Source organism: Lathyrus oleraceus, chromosome 1, assembly GCF_024323335.1.
Source record: "Lathyrus oleraceus cultivar Zhongwan6 chromosome 1, CAAS_Psat_ZW6_1.0, whole genome shotgun sequence".
Lineage (NCBI taxonomy): Eukaryota > Viridiplantae > Streptophyta > Magnoliopsida > Fabales > Fabaceae > Lathyrus > Lathyrus oleraceus.
In genome coordinates this window covers 430,775,014-430,783,059 of record NC_066579.1, presented here as the reverse complement: position 1 = coordinate 430,783,059, position 8,046 = coordinate 430,775,014, and the positions used below count along the sequence as shown (strand labels likewise).

The following is an 8,046-nucleotide window of genomic DNA, read 5'->3' as shown; positions in this document are numbered from 1 at the left end:
AAAGATTTATTTCAAAAAACAATCCTATAAGATATTTTGTCCCAAATTTATATTTGGGAGAGATTTTGTTTTAAATTTGTTGCTTTTAATATGTTTTTACTTATTGTCTCAAATTCTTGTGAAAGATTGAGATTGATTTTACATGAAATCTATAATGTTGCTTTATTTATAAAATCTATCTCAAATTTGTGCAAATTTTTTAGATATATCTTTAACAAAATGTATAATAAAGTATTTTATTTTATTTTTGCATGAGTTTTGTCTTAAATTAGTGTGATATTTTGATGCAGATTTTATATGTTTTTAAATGAATTTAATCTCAAACTTTGACATATCTTTTGGACAACTTATATAATAAAGTTTTTATTTTAAATTTTTTATGAATTCCTTCTTAAATCAGTATAAAATATTAAAACATATTTTAAACAAATTATATAATAATGTTTTTTTAATAAGATTTGTTTCAAATATTCATATGAAATCATTAAGATATATTTTGGATGAAATATATAATAACATTTTAATTTCTTAATTTTTAAGTATTTTTTTTGTGTGAAATATTGAGACACATTTCATACAAAAATATGTAAGAAAGTTTCTTTAAAGAATTATGTCTCAAGTTTGTATGAAACTTTATTTCATATTTTTTTAATAAATATATAATGAATTTTTTTAGTCCCATCTCAAATCCATGTGAAATTTTAAAATATATTTTAGACAAAATCTATGATGATGTTTTTTAACAAACTTGCCTCCAATCTGTGTCAATTTTTTCAATGAATTTTGGATGGAATATATATGAATTTTCTAGATAAATTTTTTAATGGAATATATATATATATATATATATATATATATATATATATATATATATATATATATATATATTATTACTATACACTGTCAGTGTAAAAAGTTTTACACCGTCGGTTCATCATCATCACCCGTTTGTATTACTTTATTGATTTTTAAAATAAAAGTCAAACATCTTTTAATATCCAACGTCTATAATTAAGTGATGGTGTAAAACCTTTTTACACTGATAGTGTATTTCAATTAATCTTTTATATATATATATATATATATATATATATATATATATATATATATATATATATATATATATATATATATATATATATATATATATATATAAACTTTAACATAGTGTTGTATATTTTCTATTTTCTTAATCAATTTCATTCTAAATATGTTCAAAATTTTAGAATATATTTGAGAGGGAAAAAATAATAATGTGCACGTTTTATTTGTTAATCAATTTCGTTCAAATTTATTTGATATTTTGGGGCAACTTTAAAATTATGGACATTAGGTTGTGTCTCTTTTATTTGTTAATCAATTTGATGTCTTTCCAAAATATTAAGTTGGATTTGAGATTATACGCCTAAACTTGTGCAATTTTTAATTTTGTAACTAATTTCACCCTAAATATATTTGAAATATATATTTACACTTGTATATTCATAGTCTACGTTTTCAATAAAATTTATTTTAAATTAGTACAAAAGTTTGAATGTTTGAGTCGATGTATATAATGTTGTGCTTTTTCTAAAAGATTAATATTTATGCATTTAAGGTGTATTTTTTTAGGACAAGTAGACAATCAAATCATGTTATATAGATATATATTGAGACATTTTTAGAATTAACTAAAAAAGTGTCATCACATAATTATTTAATTAGATGCATGTGTAAAATGATTTTACACCGCAAAACCGGTACATAAATATTAATTATTTTTTAAAATCAATTTTTTATAAAAGTTATCTAAATCTTTGAGACATAACACATAATGTAAATTATTTTTTATAACTTTAAAATATTTTGTTATAAATTGTAAAAATTTAAAATATATATATGTGTGTGTGATTTTTTTAATTTTAGTAATTAATAATTCAATTTTATTTTAAATGAAAGATGAATAAGTTAAGAAACATATGTCGAAATAAAGAAAATTAAAATTACTAAATTAGATTCCATGACGGTGTGGCCCTAACCGTTATGAAATCCTCAAAGGGAAGAAAATGAGAACTCGAAGAAACCTTTCCAAAGGGAGATGAGGCCTCATACGTTAATGGATTCCCAAGAGCTAGAAAGCTTGTTTCGCAAATCATCGACTTTCAACGGTGTGGCGCCTTTAGGATAGATGATTATATCATGAAGGTTGAGTTTGTAAGTTTCCAATCCGGTAAGATACTCCTCTTTAGGGATAGTGATTGCAATCATATCCCCCTTGATAGAGGGCTTTGGCAGTTGGCTAACTGAGATATCACAAATGTTATTTACTATTTGGGAAAAAGGTTTTTTTATTAGGTTTAGGATTAGAGTAGGAATCGGTGGATCTTGAGGTTCCATTTGATCCCAGACACGACTAGGGATGATTACCGGTTGGTTCATGATGATCGGAGACGGAAAATTTAGGCGGTGGTGGAAAACGGCGAGGTTGCTTCAAAGTTAAGGTTTCGCATGTTTTTCATTGATTAAGATAGAGGTTCAAGTCCATACAAACCTTAAATTTTTCTTCACAAGTTTCCTTCTTATTCTACCACTATTATTCATAAATCTTAATGTGACGTTATTTATTTATTTATTTATTTATTTATTTATTTATCACCATCACATTTTGTCTCTAATTCACCTTATTATTTCTCTCATGCCAATAACTCAAATTTTGAAGCACCATCTCTTATGTTACCTTGATAATTTGCTTGCAGTATCCTACCTTTATCTTAGTAGTTTTCAAGACTTTAAATGTTACTATGAAAATAATATAGTGTATGGGTTAGCATATTTATCTCTTTCTTCCTTTTCTTTTCTTTTTTGTGTAATTGGTAGTTCCCTTTATTTTTATAAATTATTTGTGTTAATTTGATCACTTTTTATTTATTTGTAGATTTGTAACACTATATTTTCAAAAAAATAGCTTTAAAGGATGTACATGAAAAACAAGTATCAGTTAACTAAGATAATTCATGTTTTTTAAACATGTTGATTATACAAAATATTTATAAAGAGATATGTGAATAATGAAGCAATAATATTATTTATTATTCATATCGTTAAATTGTAAATTGGTTTACATTTATTTTGGTTTGGTTGGATTCTAACTTAGTTATATATTATGTGATATAATTTTACTCTAAATTAGTTATCATTATTTGTATACAAAATCACAAAGGACCCATGTAACGAGTTGGGTCAATTAATATTGAATTATATATTATTTCATTTCATGATGATATTATTTCAGGTAATAGAACTTGTAGTGATGTTGACCATAAGTTAATATGGTATGAAGAGGAAGTGATATCTCTGGCCACCTTATCAACATTTCTGATACACGTTCCTTTGTATTTGGCCTTTCAGATTTCACCCTTATCATTTCAGTCTTTGATAAGCATAATATCCATCTTTCTCTTTCATGTTTCCACTTCGTTTATCTTTCTTTGTTTTTCCCTCTCTTTCTTCTTCACAAAACCTAGAAAAAATATGTCTTCCACATTCAATGATGGCCACCGTTGGCATGACCATTAAAGAGAAACCCACCACGCTGCCTATATTCCCAACCCAAACCCTAATATTTCCTGTAGGTACCAAACTTATATGTTGGACCCATTATTCATGATTCTCTAGGATAACCTCGACCATGCCATCGTTTCACCATCCCTCAACAACAAAAATTATCATTCTTGGTCTAGATCGGTCAAAGTGGCTCTTAAATCGAAGAAAAAGTTAGGGTTTATTGATGGAACACTAATTCGCCCACCACTAAATCCAATTGTATTGTTAGGGCATGAGATTAATGTAATATCATGGTCATGGCATGAATTACAAATTGTTGAGAGTATCCTTTGGATGGAGTCTACTCAAGAAATTGGGCAAGATCTCAAAGATCGATATCATCAGGGAGATATCATTTGTATCTCTAATTTGCAAGAAGAAATATATTCAGTGACTTAGGTAGATCAAACCATCACACAAATTTTCACCACTCTCAAAGAGATGTGACAATAATTGTAGAAACACACACGTTTCTCTATAGACCTCAGTCGATGATGCTTAGTAAGAAGCTTGTATGCTCGAATTTCTTCTAGTTCGGGGATAAAATCCTAACTTTCCCCATCGACAGGCTGTGAAAAGGGTAGGCCATCATCAACCTCGACCTTGGTAAGTGAACCTAGAACTTCACTTTATGCTGACGAATGAGCGGTTCGAATAGTCAGTTCGATTGAAACCCATGAAATAGAAGCTCCCTTAGTGGACGAAGTATTTGAGGTATTCATCATAATAGAGATATCTTGGGAACTTTTCTTCATCTTCAGTGTTGTTTTGCATATGCATAACCAACCGGAGAGATGTCATAAAGAAGAATGTTCAAAGAAAGAGTTGAAACGAGTAATATTTATATTCCATTTACTAAAGATAACCTTCCTTATTCCATTGTCATTGTTAGCATCCAATAGCAGAAGGGTTTCAACAAACCATTTCAACCTCTTCCTCGACGCTCCATCAGAAGGAATGACACCGCCAACATAGCCAAGCTCCTTGTAAAAGGCCACCGACTTCCTCTTCAAGTATACCTCTTCTTGGGATATGCCATCCTCCTTGTTAACATAAGATTAATTCTTCATCAAGAAATGAATATTACTTCAGAACATGCAGAGTAAATCCATATACATATATGAATGCTCGGGTTCTAGTATACTTATCTTTGCACGATCCTCTTTGTTATGCGAAGTAAGTAAGAATATGTGATCCTTGAAATGCTTGACACTATCAAAATAGGCCTCTTAGAATTTGGAGGTTTGCCTCGGAGAAATTAGGCATATACCACACATGTGATTGGTTGTGTTGCTTTAAGTCTTCAAGAGATGGAAGAATAACGTTATGGTCAACTTACCCCCTACATTCGAACCAACATTGAAAAACCTTGAAAATTTTCCATCTCATTGGATGCATTCATGAAGGGAGATCATTAAGTGTTTCATAAGACTAATCTCAAAGTCATTTAATGGAAGACAAAAGTCTGTAAAGGAGAATAGGCACACATTAAAGGGAATCACACAACTGTCATATTCGATACATATCCTTTTGTAAGCATATGATGGAAACACTCTTAACTCGAATAAAGGCCCCACACAAACCAAAGCATGGTATAATCCATCCTTAAAAGCAAAAGTGGAGACATTCTCCAATATTTTCTAGTCCACCAACTCGATCAAGATATCGCTTTTCACCTTCCAAAGCATAGTTAGTGTAATCTCCATAGTAATAAACTTTGTGAAACTGAGACCAGCAAGAACAATATGGGATAAACAAGCAAGTTCAAATGCAAACACTCATATCATATAGTGTATCCATAATAGAAGATCTTCTAAAAGAAAAGTTATTTATGGATAGTTGTCATACCCTAAAATTTTTCCTACCCCTTTTATTTTCATTTGGCTTATAACTTTGTTCATTTCCAAGCATACTTCTTTTGGTCATTCATTTAGGGATCATTCACATTCATTGCATTTGCGTCATATGTGATATTTTAGGTCAAAAGTTCCTTTATTTCATCTGCATCAACATGGCATGCATTCCATTTTATCATATAGTACATCATTCATTTCATTACATTATTAAGAGGTTCAAAGGTTGACTTTGTTGATTTTTATTGTCATCTCATTTGCATTGATTTGATTTAAATGTATGATTTTTTTTTATTTACGATTCAAAATGAATTTGTGTCATATTACTTATTTTTTATTCTAAATGCTTTAATGGGGTTTGGAGTAAAAATAAGAATAAAATGCAAATTAAAATAAAATAAAATAAACTCAATTTGTATTATTTCAAGAATTCAAAACTTTATTTTTTTATCCATGGCCAATTTTTTTAGTCCAGTTATTTGTTTTTGAAGTTAATTTGTTTTGATTTTAATTCATATTTCAAGTCAAATACAAAAATCACATTTTAATTCCAATTTTCTTCACAAAGTTGAATTTCACATACATTTACATTTGTATCTCAATTAAAATTTAATTCACATTTGCATTTACATTACATTTCAAGTAAATCAAATGAAATTCACTTTCATTTCAAACAAACACAAAATTTATATTTCATTTGCATTTCATTTCTAACTACCCAAAACTACATTAATCCCTCCAAACTAACACAATTTGAATCAATCATAGTCACTCTTAAGCTCATCACAAAGATCATTATCCAATGGCTAAGCCTCAATATTCCATAACTAACTTTCCCTCCATTTTTTCTATTTAAACTTCATCATTCTCACCATGAAGGAGGTTAATCACTATTCACAAAAACTACCAAAATCACAATTCATCATTTTTTGTCATTTACACCATCTTCATCTCCCAAACTCATCGTCTTCACAACTTCACCATCACCCTTCTTCAACCTTGATTCTTCAAATATCCTCATCCATATTAAACTTTCAACAAATCGCCAAATTTCTTCAACCATTTCATAATAAAAAATCCACCAAAAAAAGTTACAAAATCACAAATTCTCTCCAAATTCCTTAAAACCTCCAAACTTCAAACTTCATCAAGATTCATCTTCTCCAACTTCAAGCATCATCAAACATCAAGTATCATCATCAATCTGCAACCTCCTTCATCATTCAACAAACCTTCGCAAACTTCAAGTATCTCCAAAATCATCATTCTTTAACCTTGATCATCATCACCTACAAAACAAGAATCAATAACCATGACCTCCAAGAGTTCACCTCACAACAATCATCACCAATAGTACAACAATTCAGCATCTTAATTTACAAGAAACCGAAACAGAAAAGAAAAGAAACTTGGTTGAGGAATTTTACCAAACATTTGGCGTGCAAGTTGCAAAATGGTTGATACAACACCAATTCTCCAAGAATTCGCCGACCACAATTGATCACAACACGATAACAGTGTCACAGACCTGCAATCAAGAAATTTCAAGATAGAAAAGCGATAGATTTCGGTTCATACATTTCACCCAACACTTGGTGTGTAAGTTATGAAACGTCAATTCACAAGGCAAAATAGAGCTCCAATCAGCAACAACATCACGGTGGAGAAGGAGAAGAATTTGAAACACAAAACAAACTCTAAATCGCATCGAAGTTGTGCTTGAACCGTACCAAATCGCACTGTTGAACCGAGTTGCATACCGTAACAGGGTTTCACACAGAATTTTGAGCTGAACACATAACAAATCTTGGTTTCGAATATGAAACTCTGAACCAACAAAAAACCAATACAACAACCATTTTACAAGTAAAAATCGAATTGAAAAACAAAGGAGAAGGAAGATACGAATTCGTCGGGAGAATTATGGCGTGAATCCGCATGCAGAATAACCTTCAATCGTCACTTTCAGCACTACACCGTCATCAAGGCTGCTCCGGCCACCGAAAAGTGAAGATGTTGCGTCATCTCAGGCCAGGAATCATTGAGCATAAGCACTAGAAGAGTGTGGTTCAGAGTTTCACAGTTTGCTTCGCATTTCTTTTCCGCTCGTGATCTCACGCACGTTACTGCAGGTAATTCTCATTCCTTTTAATTTTTATTATACTATAATTTTCTCTAATTGTAGTTATTGCCTCTTTTTCCTATTATGTTTCTCTCTACATTTTTTTACCATTAGTTAACCACATGTCAAGTTTTAATTAGTGTTGAATGTTTGATATTACTTAATATAATTTAAATTCCACATGTTATAATTTGATTGGGTACTAGATTTAATAATGAAAATAATTCTAAACAATTTTTTTTTACTTATCACACACCATATTGCCTTCTAAAATCTCATGTGGTTCTTATTAGGATTTTCTTTTAGGATTTTATTTTTGCTTAATGCACACTAGATTTTATCTAGTTTTTTTTAAATAAAATATGATATTGGTTCTCTTGATTAATTCTCTTAGACTTTAATTCATTCTTAATCATATGGCTTATGGTGAACCTTGATTGAACCTTTGATCATGGTAATATTTTGGGCATTTGATTCTTTTAGGTCGTG

General features: G+C 29.7%; 1 long non-coding RNA gene across 1 annotated transcript; it reads right to left on the bottom strand.

Annotated features, from left to right (window-relative positions):
* Positions 1-6,019: 6,019 nt before the first annotated feature.
* On the bottom strand, positions 6,020-7,586 carry LOC127079845 (uncharacterized). Its single transcript, XR_007787969.1, has 2 exons — positions 6,863-7,586; positions 6,020-6,724 (listed from the first exon to the last, which is right to left on the bottom strand). It is a non-coding gene; the product is annotated as an uncharacterized LOC127079845 (long non-coding RNA).
* Between the last annotated feature and the right edge of the window lie 460 nt (positions 7,587-8,046).